This window comes from Panthera onca, chromosome B3, assembly GCF_046562875.1.
Source record: "Panthera onca isolate mPanOnc1 chromosome B3, mPanOnc1 haplotype 2, whole genome shotgun sequence".
Taxonomy (NCBI): domain Eukaryota; kingdom Metazoa; phylum Chordata; class Mammalia; order Carnivora; family Felidae; genus Panthera; species Panthera onca.
In genome coordinates, this window is record NC_138344.1 from 47,048,383 (window position 1) to 47,063,505 (window position 15,123).

The window sequence follows — 15,123 nt, forward strand, 5'->3', positions numbered from 1 at the left end:
AGCTGCTCTCCTCAACGCTTTAATCTCTTCTTGCTGAAGCCCCCCACCCTATTACTAAGGTCAGAACAAGGGAATACACCACCTCCTTTCAGCCCAGTCCTCTCTGGTGAGCTGGTTTACATCTCCGAGCTGCTTCAGGTCTGTCCAATCTTCTACCGGTCTGGCTGAAGGGGGAGGGAGGGACAGGATAGAGTCAAGATTGTCTGGATCAATGACAAGCTACAAATCTGGCCCAGGCCTCCACCTGGAAATCTAAAGCAAAGGATATTATTAAAGTCACAGGTTAAGGATCACTCACTCCACAGCTTCTCATTTAGAAACCCACAGTGCTGTTCAATGTAAACACTTCCCAAGAATGCTTTAAAACAGAGGGAGGTTTTTATTAACCAACTTAATTGAGGACCACTTCTCATTGTGGAAAGCTTTTAAACAGAGGAATAAAAAGGGCCTGGTAGGTGTTTTCCAGACACTTGTTTTTAAAACCTGCCACCCTGTCCCGGGAAAATGAAGCTCAACTCAAGGCCCCGGTGCACACTCCTGCTGCTAATTGTTCAACACAAACAAAATACCCGTTAAGACCTTACTCCCCAGCAGCACTGAGGACCCGGCTGGGCCCTTCATTCCAATATTCATTTCAAGGGCCATTAGAATCACTGGAAAAGTGGACAAAATAAGGCTGGCCAAAATGGGCCAAAATAAATGAAGACAAACATCTCAAAGCTTGCCAACAGGACATGACTTGTAAAGAGAACAGGCCAGTGAAACTGAGGCTGGGGCTGCTCTCCAAAAAGACCAGGTCAAGAGGCATGAAGCGGTGGCCACTGCTGCGACACATGGATACGCCTGGAAAGCACAATGTTGAGTCCAAGAAGTCAGTCACGAAGGCCACAAACGGTAGCATTCCATTTAAACAAAATGTCCAGGACAGGCAACTCCACAGAGACAGAGAGGAAACCAGGGTCGCAGGGCCTGGGAGGGAAGGAGGGAGGGACCATGGTCGCAGGGACCATGTGAAGTGACTGCTCTATGGGACACAGCTTCCCTCTGGGCGGATGAAAAAGTTCTGGAGTTAGTGGACATGGTTGCTCAACGCTAGAAAGGTACTTGATGCCACTTAAAATTTAAATTGCTTCAAGTTACACTGGTAAAAATGGCCGAGCTAATGTTGTGTGTATTTCACTACAATGAAAAGTTACAAGATACCAGGAACTCCAGAGAAAACCTTCTTCAGCTCCTAACCCAGGGGCAATCCCTTCCTCACCTGAGAAAAATGACAGATGCGGCAGGCCAAAATGATACATAGTATTATTTTATTAAGAACGCATCTACTGGGCTAAGCTTCCCATGCACACGGCACACTCAAGGCCAAGTCACTTCCCCTACGCCTACCCTCAGGTGGATGGTGGTGGTACCGGCAGCCTCATTTCACAGGCGAGGAAACCAGGCGCGAGCAGGTCAAGGAGCTTACCTAGGGCCACAGAACAAAGAAGGGAAAGCCAAAGGGTGAAGCCACAGGTGGGGCGACCAAGTAGTTCACACCCACACACACACTCACAACCACGAATCACACGCTATGCCGCAGGAATGTTTTCTGGGCCTAGTTTACCACCTGGCCAGCAGCACAGGATTCTTTGGCTACTGAGCCCTAATCCTTTGTGGTGCCACATACTGAGTGGCCACTTAGGCGCAGAGTTCTCTGAAAAACGTGACCGAAAGGTCTGCCTGAGGAGCCATACCACACCTTCACGCACGTGGGGCTGTTTCTACATGTGCACAGTTATTTTCGTTAGTCCTGGAGCAACGTAAGATAAGAGGGTCACCTGCCCTCTTTTACGGAAAAGAAAAGCAAGCCTCCCCGGGTCTGTAGCTGACCTTAGGCCACACACAGGTAGCAGGAGCCCGGCTTCTACGCCAGTGTCCCACTCTGCTGTCTGCCTTCAGGGCCCGGGGTTTAACTACCCAGAGAGGTTAAGGGTTTTAGCATATTAGTTATTTGTATGTAAATGTTATGTATTATTTATATGTAAATAGATGCAAGCAATTACAAATGAAGTTGGGAATCCCTTAGCAGAGAGGAAAGTAGCTATTTCTCCTACTTCAGGGGCACCTGTGGGGTCACAGAGAAACATGAGTAAAAGGTTAATTTCCATTCCTTCCTCCCTACTTAAGAAAGGAGGGCTCTTTGTCACTGGTCCTGTGTCCCTTTAGCCCTTTGATAAGAATGTTTTTAAAAACAGCCACCGCTGTTAGAGGTCCCAACTTGCCAGGTTCTTAGCTTGGCATGACTGACATTTCAGGCCGGGTAATTCTTTGTCGTGGGGGCTGTCCCGTGTGCTTTGGGGTGTTTAGTAGCATCCCTGGACTCTGTCCACTAGACGCCAGTAGCCACCGCCACCCCCCAGTCATGACAACCCAGAAAGTCCCCAGAGATTGCCAAACATCCCCTGCAGGGCCCTATTTGAGAACACTCTATAGGGTGGCTCAGTAGGTTAAGTGGTTAAGTGTCTAACTTCACCCTGTCTGTCAGGTCATGATCTCACAGTTCATGGGTTCCAGCCCCACATCAGGCTCTGTGCTGACAGCTCAGAGCCTGGAGCCTGCATCAGATTCTGTGTCTCCCTCTCTCTCCCTGCCCCTCCCCCGCTCGTGCTTGCCTGTGCTCTCTCTCAAAAATAAATAAACGTTAAAAAAAATTCTAGTGTCAAAGAGATGTGACCCTAACAACTCTACGAGGCAGGCACTTGTAACGACCCCATTTTATAGGCAAGGAAACAAATCCAAAATCCAAAAGGAAGCTGCCAGAACTCCACACTCCTAGCGAAGGGCAGCCGTGGCTCCCAACCCAAGTAGGAGAAACCCCAATACTCTCACCCCGTGGTGTGGAGACAGAACGAGGATACAAGGCACAGAGCTACTTGCTATGTGTATCTAAATGTGAGCCTGCGTCTTGCCCTTGGAAAACGGATGGTAGGCCTGAACCCTCCTGATATTTGGTGCTCGACCCCAAAGAAAATAGTCTCTGCTGCCTCTGCTGAGAAGAGCAGTCCCAACAATGTCTGAGAGTCTCAAGGACCTCTTTACTCACAAAATAACCCGCAAGGGTTAGGGTTAGGAGGAGGCAAGCCCTGCAAATAATAAATGCTGGAAGCATAAACATAAGATCCTGGCCATGGGAACTTGAAATACGTTTTTTAAATGTGTTTTCAGAAATTCTGATTACTTTTATGAAACACTGCCCCACGCTCACTCATGTTTCTTTTCTGTTTAGAAACCGCTGCAGCTGCTACAGATAGAAGAAACACAGGGACATCAAGTTATGAAAGGCCAACCGACTTCCATCCTTCCTTCCGTGAAACTTCACCGAGCACCCACCTGCTACTAGATCCAAGGATACAAAGCCAGTGGAGAGCCCCCCTCCTCTTTATAGGGTTGTTCACAGGTTTGTGGGAGTTGAGCAGGTACGCAAAGAGCTCCAATGGTGTTCTGTGAGATAAAGGCCTCTGCAAGCAAGCCTTTTTTGGTCAAAGAAATGAAGAGCCAGTGCGGAAACCAGATGTCTGGGTCTGAAGAGGCCATCTCAGTCATTAATAGCACAGCAAAGGGCCACACTAGTTTGAACCCTGGATCCTACTATCTGGTAGGTGCACAACTTTGACAACTTACCCAGTTTCTCATGGCCTTGTTTCCCTCACCTGTAAAATGGGTTTATGGTAGCACTTGTTTCCTAGAGTTGTTATATTAAGAGCCTCTCAGACAAGGCTGGCAGTAAGTACTCTAGGATGATTTGCTGCAATCATGAGAATGAACTCATCTAGGGCAGGTCTCTGGAGAAATCTGAAGCCCACCCTGCCCTCTCTCTTCTGTCTACCACCCAGCTGCCTCTCACCCAAGAAGCTGGACTCACTGCAGGGACCCAGTCCTGTAATGAGAGGCAGTCATGTCCTGAGCAGGCCAGACACCAGGGAACCAGTGGCTTTAATCCCTCCCCACTCCCCATTTGCCCTCTTCCTCCTCCTCACCCTATACCCTCACCACCCCCACCTAACGCCCCCCCCCCCAAAAAACATTCACAGGTGGCCCAGGGCAATATAGACAAGGCTAAATTGATCTGCCTACATCGGGAACAAAGGAGATAGACCCCCAAACCAGAAAATTACAAGTAAAAGAAATCTCCAATTTGGTAAAATCCACCCTGCAGTCTCTTTGCAAATTACTCTCTTATCTCTCGCTCCATTCTTTCTCTATCAGTTCCTCTCCAGCTCCTAAAGCTTCCACTGTAATCACATGCTTAGTAAACTTTCCAGGTTTTTGATATTAGATTAGGGCAAGGAGAGAGGCTAATCGACTTTTCAGCTGTTGCTGTGTAATTCTGAGTAAGTCACTGTTTTTAATAAGGAGGGTAAAAATCTCAGAGGCAAAAATCTTTTTTTAAAAAAAGTGATCAAGGATATATATTGACTCATAGAATATACTAGAACTCTTCACAGCTTTGAGAGCTGGGCCATTTATTTTTCCTTTCAAATGAAGTCCAAAGAGGTCAGCTGTTTAGAGTCTGAACCTCTGAGCTGGAATCCCCAAACTCCCACGGGGTACTCGACTCCAGACCTCACCAGGTCCCTCACCTGGAAAAACAGGACTAAAAACACTGATGTCACAGGGTCCCAGAGAGGCATCCTGGTCAAGGCAGGTCCTCTCTTTTGTATGGACTACACAGATTTGCAAGGAAAAACAGAAGGCCTGTTTCAAACACCATAAAATACAAGGACAGACAGCCAGGGAAAGTCAGAGGTAAAAACCAAGAGAATTATTAAAGCCAAAACTAGAAAATCTTGGCCACCTTGTCTCAATCCTGAGATTAAGGCAAGATAAGCAACAGTGAAAGATTATTAATACCGGGGCTTTGTAGTTCTTTAGGGGGGGAAAAAAAAAAAAAAACACTACATATTAACAACCTGAACCACTGTGTACTCTACCTAAGGCAAGCAGAAATGCCTGTGATTGGGTGGCAGGGAACAAGCTCCTCCCTATAAACAGGCTGCCAGCCAGGCTGGCAGAAATTATCCATGCTCATGACGAACACCCTGTGCACTCTAATCCCAAACACGCTAACTCCATGACGACCCTCCACTGAGTCCCCTGCAAATGTTCTCTGGAGCTGATCCTTCTCAGTTGAAATGCTGAGCTAGAATCCAATGCAGTAACGAACCCACACTCACTAACCCTGTTTTAAATGCATCTTTACTAATTATAGCCGCATAGGGCCTTGAAGCCCTTACTACCTGTAATTTTAGGAGCTGGAGATAATTACTACCCAGCAAAGTTTTAGTTTTTGCCGAAAGTACCACATAAATAAGAATTGAACGTGCACAGATTTTGCTCCAGAATGTTCAACACTAAATTTTGTTTTTAGTTTCTTACCCAGCAACCAATTACCTACAGAAACTCAGAAGTTTGCAGAGCTTTAAGAAAGGAGAGCTGTCTCTCTCACCTAGGATTTGGGATCCTTTCAGAGCATTTGTGAACAGCCTAATCTATGCTCTCTATTAAAAAACAAAACAAAGGACTCCTGAGTAGCTCAGTAGGTTAAGCATCTGACTTCAGCACAGATCATGATCTCCCAGTTTGTGAGTTCAAGCTCTGCATCGGGCTCTGTGCTAACAGCTAAGAGCCTGGAGCCCACTTCAGATTCTGTGTCTCCCTTTCCCTCTGCCCCTCCCGTACTCACACTCTGTCTCGCTCTCTCCTGCAAAAATAAACATTAAAAAAAATTAATAAAAATTAAAAAATAAAAAGCAAAACAAACAAAAACCCCATACAATGCCATAAAATTTCCCTTGGGATGACAAGCCCACAGGGCTCTTCAGTCTAACATTTCACGTCATCTAGTAAAGGAAAATGACAAATCAATCCAGACCTGAGAAGACTGGATGTTAGAAAAATAGGGCACTGAAAACACAATTTCTCAATCAGCTCTGCTTAAGAGGTGCCCAGAGCAGCCTCTGTTTTCTCTCTGTAAAGTGAGGCCACTGCCACCTGCCTCTCAGGCAGGAACAGACTCAGAGCTGCGGCAGACAAGTGTTGAGCACACTACCTGGCACTTGGAAGGCGGTCCAGAAACAGTCACTCCTCTTACAGCCCTGGCGTTATTAGCCCAATGGGTCAGCTCTTTGGAAACCACCTTCCTGAGGGACCACAGTGTGAAGTCCAGTTTTCAGTCTGTCCAAGGAAACATGAGCTGAAGTGACAGAATGATGAAGAATGAATGTTGCCTGCTGGCTAGAGCTGCAGACAGGAACCAAACCTCTGGGTCTACAAGTCCAACAGCTGCCTCTTAAACTTGGCACCATGGGGCTCCCGTCCCAGTGCCACGGGAGAGGCAGCCACTCCTGTTATATTCACAGTTACCACCCAGCCACATTCTCTACCCGCTTCCCAGCCGCAGGTACTACCCTCACACTGCTTGGTTAAGCACCCCCTTTAAGCAAATGCATCTGGCAGAATCCTGCCTCCTCTTTCCCCACTCCCCACTACTTTCTCAGCATGACTTTCCCTCCCTGTCGCAAAAGTATCTGAAGCCAATCATTTAAAACTTGATATAGAACCTAATAAATTCTAATTTACACCCAAGCAAAGCTGTGACAAAGAACCCAGAAGGCATTTATCCAGGTGAGGCTAGCCAGGGGCTACCTCGCCACCCCCCCGCCCCAGTTCCTTGCGCTCCCTGTGATCCTAAGACCTCCCAACTTACCGCAGCCCCCAGTTTTCACCTCCACCAGATGTAAGCTCTGTCAAGTCAGGGGCCGTACCCTGTTCACCAAGAACTCATGAGGAATGCAGAGCTTTGCCAGTAAGAGGGGCTGTATAAGTATTTGTTAAATGAGTGAACAAAGAAATGAAATGACATTGTGTCATTTCAAAACTTGGTGTGAATTTAAGATGAAGCATCGTCTCCCCCAGGGATACTGGTTGGGGGGCTGACAGGCAACACTGCCTGACAGAGGAAGGTAAAGGCAGGTTGGAACCGGAGTGTTTGATTACAAACTTCAATAAGCTTCCCCTATGCCAAAGGCCATCAACCGTGGTGACATTCCCATCACATCCTTTTTTTCCCCCCATTTCCAAAGTCGTCATGCCATAACTTGTTTCGTGATAACAGGAATGTCATGTGACAGAATAAAATAAGCACTTGGTCATTCAGGGAAAATTACCCAATTTTCAATTCCCTTGAACTTTGGTTTTTCTCTGCTGATGCCAACCTCTTACCCACTGCACTGCCCTTTAGTGCCAGGATCAGAGGGGAAAAGAAAGGAGAAGCTCAAAATCAGCTGTTTTTTTTTTTTAATTTTTTTTTAACGTTTTATTTATTTTTGAGACAGAGACAGAGCATGAACGGGGGAGGGTCAGAGAGAGGGAGACACGGAATCTGAAGCAGGCTCCAGGCTCCTAGCGGTCAGCACAGAGCCTGACGTGGGGCGTGAACCCACGAACCGCGAGATCATGACCTGAGTTGAAGTCGGACACTTAACCGACTGAGCCACCCAGATGCCCCACAAAATCAGCTGGTTTTTTTAAAGGTCGACGGCACCTCTTACATAAACAGGTTTCAGGGAGAAAGGGAGTGAAGAAAGCATTACATTTCTTTAACCACCCCACTCCCCAACACTACAAGCAGGTTATCTGTCCCTAAAGACAGAAAAAAAGGGGAAACCAATAGGGCAGTCTACTCTTAACACAAATCAAGGATCACACTGCTGAGGGCCTTATACCCTTTCCCTAAACGAAGAAGCCCCTCATTATTAGCTTTCTTGTTTTTTTTCACTCCCTATCACTTTAGAATATCGGAGCTTAGAGGGGCGCCTCAGTAGTTCAGTTGGTTAAGCGACCGACTCGGCTCAAGTCTCATGGTTCATGAGTTCCAGCCCAGCGTTGGGCTCCACGCTGACAGCTCAGAGCCTGGAGCCTGCTTCAGATTCTGTGTTGCCAGCTCTCTCTTTGTCCCCTGCTCATACTCTGTCTCTCTCTCTCTCTCTCTCTCTCAAAAATTAAAAAAAAAAAAAAAAAAAAAAAAAAAAATCGGACCTTAGCTGTTATCCCAAAGTAAGAAATGTTTCAATAAATCTGTTTAGATCCACAGTTACAAGCACTTTTCCTTTCTTTTTTTTTTTTAATTTGGCCAGAATGTACTATTATATTCACAGTGTAAGTATTGCTATTCAAGTGCAACTTTTCAGACACCAAGAGTTCAACTAGCATCCTCAAATAAACATTTTCCCCCCAAATGGTGACAAGATTAGAAAGGTTACAATCCATACAATACCAAAATAAGCTAGCCTTCATTTTGTTGGCCTGGTCCAAGAACAAGAAAAAAAAAAATCAACAGTAGGAAAACATTTTCCATATGGTCTTGTTCCCCAAAGGTTGAGGATTCAGGTCAGGGGCCACCCTGTGAGACCATGCACTCCACATAACCTCCATTCTCAAGCCAAGACAATTAAGACCGCTCCCACAGCGGCCCCATTTCCAGCAATTGAACACCGGCATAGGAACAGGGTATGGTAGTGGAAGGTGGGAAAAAGAAAACCCAACTTGCAAAACTATACAACTTTCTATTTTTTAAATTCAATGTTCTTTTCGACTTTTATTAGGGGCTAGAAATGAATGCAAATGTGTCTCCATCTCTAGAGAGCATTCTCTTAAAAGTCACATCACTGATAAGAAAAACTCAAGGGGGCCAGTCAGGACCTCAGAAAAAATAAAATCCCCTGGTTTGTGGCCAGATAGCAACATCCAGGTAGGAATCTAATACAGACATCATACTTGGATGATGACAGGAGACTGTCAAAATAACATGGACACTGTAAACACACTTTTTAAATAAAATATATATAATCACATTCTATATATATATATATATATATACACCCATGTTCAATTTTTCCTTAGTCATATTCCCCTATCATTTTTAAGACCATCCAAAAGTGGCTAAGGACTCACCCCAGATGTGCATTGCTATGGTTAAGGCACCAACCCCGTAACTCAGATATTCTATCAGCAAGAAATATACACTGTGTTATATCTGCTGGGCTTAATCACACAATAGGAAAAAGCTTAACTCACAAATGCACACACATTAACTTGACAAAATCAACCACAAAACCTTAAGGATCTTGTTAGCTTGCTTTCCTGAAAGACAAATCCTCACACTAAAGCAAAATCATCACACCTGTAGCAGAGGGGCTCCGAAAGTTAATGGATTCCTGAAGTATTTTTCCTGTTTTTAATCTGAAATCCTTTCCAAATAGGACAAGTCACACTATCACTTTGTTTTTGCTGAATAGGACAACACTGTATTATAACCTTGATCCTGCAAGGACTTTGTGGCTTTAATTCCTACACTCCCACCTCCTTGGCAGAAAGTGCCCAGGCAATATTTACTGTAAACAGGCAGAAACAAAGCATACTCCAGAAAAAGTCACCCTCTGAAGTCCAAGGTTGGAAAGCACCAAAAAACAGGCTCTCCAGGTAGAGAGGTGGCCTACAGAAGGCAGAATCAAGCGTTCCTGAGAGGAGTTCTGTTAGTACCGATCATTCTTTAGTAGTTCGTTCAACAAGAGGCAAGAAGCCTCAAGTGTGGCCGTACATTGCAATCACCTGCTTTTTAATTCCATCATCCAGGGTGCCCTCCGACCCGACCCACTGAATCAGGATCTCTAGAGGTGGGACACAGGCATCAGTATTAAAAAAAAAAAAAAAACAAAAAAACAAAAAAACAAAAAAACAACTCTCTAGACGTGCAGCCAAGTTTGGGAACCCATGCCCCAAAAGAATTCCCAACGTGCTTCGAACAGCGTATTGTGAACAGCGCTGGAAGGGCAGTGCTTCCGTGGGTATAATATGTATACAAAGTTTTTAAAAATCCTGTGTAACTCCAACCTGATAGCCAAGCACCTGTCTAGGGGCCAAACAGTGATGCAACTTGGAAAAGTCCCTTGGAAAGCGAGGCTCTGTGCTCTAAGAGAGGCGGGGGCTTTGAGGGAAGACCTGTCGGGACGGGGAGGGCCAGCCACGGCCGCAGCCCTTTCTTCGCAAGGGCCGGTCTGAACGAGCACGCCGAGAAATTAAGTCAAACAGGGTGGGACTGGGGCTGAAGGGCTCCGTGTGGCACCCTGGCTCACTCGCAGCTGTCACAGGAACCCGGGGGTCGAGGCAGGGTGCGAAGGCTGACGACCCCTCTTCCTCTGCGGGGAGGCCCCGAGGCCCTGCCCCAGCCCCGACGCCGCTCCCCCCAGGAGTCCCCACCATATGTTCCGCACGGCGGCCGGCCGCGCGGCGGGCTGGAGCCGCGAGCGCACCTTCCAGCCCCGGCCCCCGCGCGCCTGGCGGCGGGCGCTGCACGGCCCCCTGCCTGCAGGGCGGACGCGCCCCCGAGCACCTGGCGGAGCCCCAGCCCCTCCGGCCCCGCCGCCTGGGAGACGCCTCTGCCCCGGGCCCGCGCCCGCTCCCGCCTCACTCACCGCCGCCCGGGTCCTGCTCCCGCCGCAGCCAGCAGAGCCCGACCCAAGTGCAGGAGCCGCGGCGCCGCCAGGAGGCCGGGCGAGCCCGCCCCGCCCTCCGGGGAGGAGGGGCAGGGGGCCGCGCGGGGGCGAGACCTGCCCGGGCGGCCGCGGGCGGGCTCGCCCCTTGCTGCCCGCCCCGCCTCGGCCCCTCGCGCCGCCCACCGCCCTTCTGCACCCTCATCCCGCTGGCCGCACGAGCCGTCCCGCGCCGGCACCTCGTCCCGCCGCACCTCACGCCTCACACCCCTCTCCTGCGACGCTTTGTCCTCACCCTGCCCAGGATCGGAATGTCCTCCCACCTCCCCTCCACCACTGCCGGGTGTCTTTCTCTCCGAGCCTCCAGCTTCCCAAATTCCGGGTTTCGCAGCCCCCACCCCGGCCTGTCTCTAACTCGGGGCCTGGAGCCCAGTTTTCGCTTTACCCTTCCCTGCAGCCCTTCGACCCCAACTGAGCAGAAACTTTACAGTGTAACCTTTTTTCCATCACAATCAACTCAACAAATATTAATTGAGCACCTAGTATGTCTAGACACTGGTGGAGGGGGATCAGATAGGTGCCGCTTACAAACTAACAATAATAAAAGTCTGTCCCTGCCAGCGAGGCAGGGGGGTGAGGTACCCAGGTCACACAGCTGATGGTAGTAAGACTGGGATTGGAAACTAGATTTCTAGCATCGAGTTTTGGCCCATTCCAGGGGAAACGTCAGGATGCCCCTGACCAGCTGTGAGGGCTTGAGACCAAGTGTGAAATGAAGAGCGGGATATACCTAGCCCGCCAGGTTGGGAAGGTTGCCTGAGAAAACATGGAAATGTCGCACAACTGGTACTTAATAAGTGGACAGTTGCTGACATACTGAATGAAATAGACACTCGAAAACTCAATAATTTCAAGTAACAATATAAAAAGGCATTAAATAGTAATACTGAATGGAAAAAAATGTATTTGCCAACTATGTACCTGATAAGGGATTCATATCCAAACTATATAAAGAACTCCTACAATGCAATAACAAAAAAAAAAACAAAAAAGCTGATTTAAAAATGAGCAGAGGATCTGCTCTGATTTTTTCAAAGAAGACTTACAGATGGCCAACAGATACATGAAAAGATGCTCAACATCACTATGCAAAGAACATCAGAGAAATGCAAATCAAAACCATGATGAGATATCACCTCACACCTGTCGGGAACGGCTACTCTCAAAAAGACAAGAAACAAAGTGTTGGTGCAGATGTAGTGAAAAGAGAACCCTTGTGCAGTTGGGAATGTAAAGTGGTGCAACCATTACAAAAAAACAATATGGCAGTTCTACAAAAATTTATGAAAAGAATTGCCATGTGATCCAGCAATTCCACTTTTGGGTATTTATCTGAAGAAAATGAAAAACACTAACTCGAAAGATATATGCATCCCTATGTTTATTGTAGCATTATTTATAATAGCCAAGATATGGAAGCAACCTAAGTGTCCATCAATGGATGAATAGATCAAGACAATGTGACATATATATAACATATACAAATGTATATATGAATAAATTATATATATATATGAATTTTATTTCAGCCATAAAAAAAGGAGGAAACCTTGCTATTTGCAATGACATGCACAGTGCTTGAGGGCATTATGCTAAGTGAAATAAGTCCGAGAAAGACACTACCATATGATCTCACTTATGTGTGGAATCTAAAAAAAAACAAAAGGAGCTCATGGACACAGAGAACAGATTGATGGTTGCCAGAGATGGGGGGTGGGGGGTAGTAAAATGATTGAAAGGAGTCAAAAGGTGCAAGCATCTAATTATTATATAAGTCATGGGGATGTAAGGTACAGCATGGTGACTATAGTTAATACTGAACTGCATATTTGAGAGTTGCCAAAAGACTAAATCTTAAAAGTTCTCACCACACACACAAAAGTCTTTGAAACTGGATGTTAACTAGACATATTGTGGTGATCATCTCACAATACAAATATCGAATCATCATGTTGTATGCATATTAGAAAGGGGAACGGGGCCAGACAGATGCCTTTGAAAAGGCATCAAATACCAAAGTAAGGGGGCTCAAGTTAAGCAAACAGTGTTTGGACACTGCAAAATGGTTAGAAGAGAACTTGCACCCTATGGAGGGAAGGCATTTAAATGGTCCTGGAGACCCCGAATGGCAGAAACCTGCAGCCTGGGAGGAACCAGCAAAACAATGAGGAGGGTTTGCAGCAGGACAGGACTGGGAAGAAAGACACTCCCCAAGAAGAACCCAAAGGACTTGGGAACCAGGTACGTGCAGTGAGGGACTGGAAAAGGCAAAGACAAAGCTCCAACAAATGGAGATTTCCATGCCTGTGGCTTGGAGCACTAGAAATAAGAATGGTTTTCTATGAGAGCTGTTAAAGGTTCCTTGGCTGTGGGGTAATGATGGCGCTTTTCAACAGAAATAGCCCTGCAGGCAGCAGGGGGTGGGGATGGGAGGGCCAGAGGTGAGCAGCGTCCAGGTGGAGGGTGAAGCCGAGTAAGGGCCAGACCAGGTGCAGGGAGAGAAGAGTGAAGTGCCCTCACTTAGGGCAGTGGAGGGTACCAGCTAAGGCAGTGAGAGCTGTCAGGAAGACCCAGGGAAGTCTTGGATGGCTACCAATGGGTGAGTGGTTCACGAATGAAAGGGTGGTGGTGCGCAACCTCACTAATCTTACTTCTTCCCTAGATCCTTACACAAGGAACTATAGAAAGCATGTGTTTAGTAAATATTTGTTAAGAGTCTAAAAAGCATTAATCAGCAATTGCACCCCCCCCCCCCCACTTCAAGGCAAATATTTTCCTGATAAGGAAAATAAGGGGAGCCTTTGGGGGCAAGGAGAGAGGCAGGGTAGAGATTAGTTTATCAGAGAATTTGCTTTTGATGCGCTGTTATCAGGGTGCGTGCTCAAGCTTCTTCAGCCTCAACCAAAAGCAAACATTTCTCTCCAGGCAAAGCTTCAGAAATTTTGAAAAGCATCCTTCCTTTATTTTTATTCAATGTAAGTCTCTCTCTCCCTTGACTGTTGCTATTGAGCCTATAGAAAGGATGTTTTTGGTTGGTGGCGGTGGTGGGTTTTTTTAGGGTTTTGTTTAGGTTTTTTGTTTTTGTTGTTGTTGTGGTTTTTGTCAATTGCAGCAACTTGCCAGAAGAGAAATTTTCAGGAGGAAGAGTAAAGAAACATCACCTCTTTTCTCCACCAAATTTTGTGTACAAGGAAAACATGATGCAGAAATATTCAGAGAAATGCTGTGGTATGAACAACATAATAGTAGTGATGTGCAACACAGGAGGGGCCACGGGAGGGAAGCTCTCTGTGGAACGCTTCCTGTGGCTCTCACTTGGAGGATATAATGAGTGTGAGTAATAAAGGGAGCACAAAAGGGCATTGGTAGAAGGTGACATGAGACACAAGACAGGGAACAGGAGGAAATGAATAGAGCAGAAAAGAGTGAAGCGGTTTATTTGGTTGAGGTGGAGAAACCCTGCTTGGGAAGAAAGCGAGGTTGGAAAGGAGAGGAGGAGAGAGACTTCCCGCTGGAGCCTCTGAAAGAGGTTGCCATAGTTTGGGTGGCCCTGGAAATGGAGCCTGAGACTGGACATAGGTCAAGTGGTTATTCCAGAGGGGATCCCTAGAAGCAGAGTGAGGGAGAAAGAAGAGTGAGACAGGGAAGGAGGAAGCCCCCATTGGGGTGTGTTGTTGAGCCTGGCACCATGTGCAATGGCACCTCTTAGGAAGCAGCTCGATATCTCTCCCCACCCCCACCCCCAGAACTGACAACCTGAAGGTCAGAGGGGATGGGAGGAGCTGGAGTATTTTCCCAGAAGTCTGGCAAGGGCTGTCCCTAGGGGGCTACACTCCCCACCCCAGCTCCCTGGGGCAAAAGCGTTCAGTCAAGGTGGGCAGCTATCAGCACTTAGTGACACTGAGTCTGCGTAGAACTATCCCAGCAGTTACAGTTCTCACAGTGTGCATGGCTCCTCAGGACCTGCCTCCTACAACTATGGCAGCTTCTCTTGGTACTATCCCCCACTTCATCACCCCCAAGCTGTCTCATAGTGGAGAGACTCCCCCTTGAACCCTAAAGGTCAGACTTCTAGCGAATTCCACTGGCCTGACACCACAGTGACTTCTCTGCCATCCAGTGAGACATACTGTGCCCTCTCCAGCAAGGCCTGGCTCTGAGCCAGAGCAGAGGAGAGGCTGTTCCTTGGGTGCCCTATCTCATTGCTAGACCATCCACCCTTCCCACATGAGGTTAAGAATGTCTGCCTCAAACTATTCACTTTTCAAAGTATTCATTCTTACAGGTGCAAGAGGAAGGTACTTAATACACCAAACAAGTTTCTGTTTGAAGTTCTAGAGTCCCTTGGGCAGGCAAACTTGCTAGGTCCTCCTTCAGCCCACAGGAAAAAAAAAAAAAACGTAACCCCTTGGCAAGGTGTGGAAAGCCCCACATGCACTGGCCCACATTGCCAGAGAACTCAACAAGAGGATCGTGCCCCTGCCCACCCCACCCCGACACCGTGGGCCTGCTCTCAAGGTTCCTTGACCTC

General features: G+C 47.3%; 1 protein-coding gene across 4 annotated transcripts in view; it reads right to left on the bottom strand.

Annotated features, from left to right (window-relative positions):
- The window catches only part of CGNL1 (cingulin like 1), a 159,572-nt gene extending 148,906 nt beyond the window's left edge, over positions 1-10,666 (bottom strand). Inside the window, exon 1 of one of the 4 annotated variants that reach the window (XM_078448645.2) lies at positions 10,515-10,666. The gene's annotated coding sequence lies outside the window, so the exon portion shown is untranslated. The remainder of the gene's footprint in view (positions 1-10,514) is intronic. The other 3 variants (XM_078448644.2, XM_078448641.2, XM_078448643.2) reach the window with 3 other exon arrangements.
- Between the last annotated feature and the right edge of the window lie 4,457 nt (positions 10,667-15,123).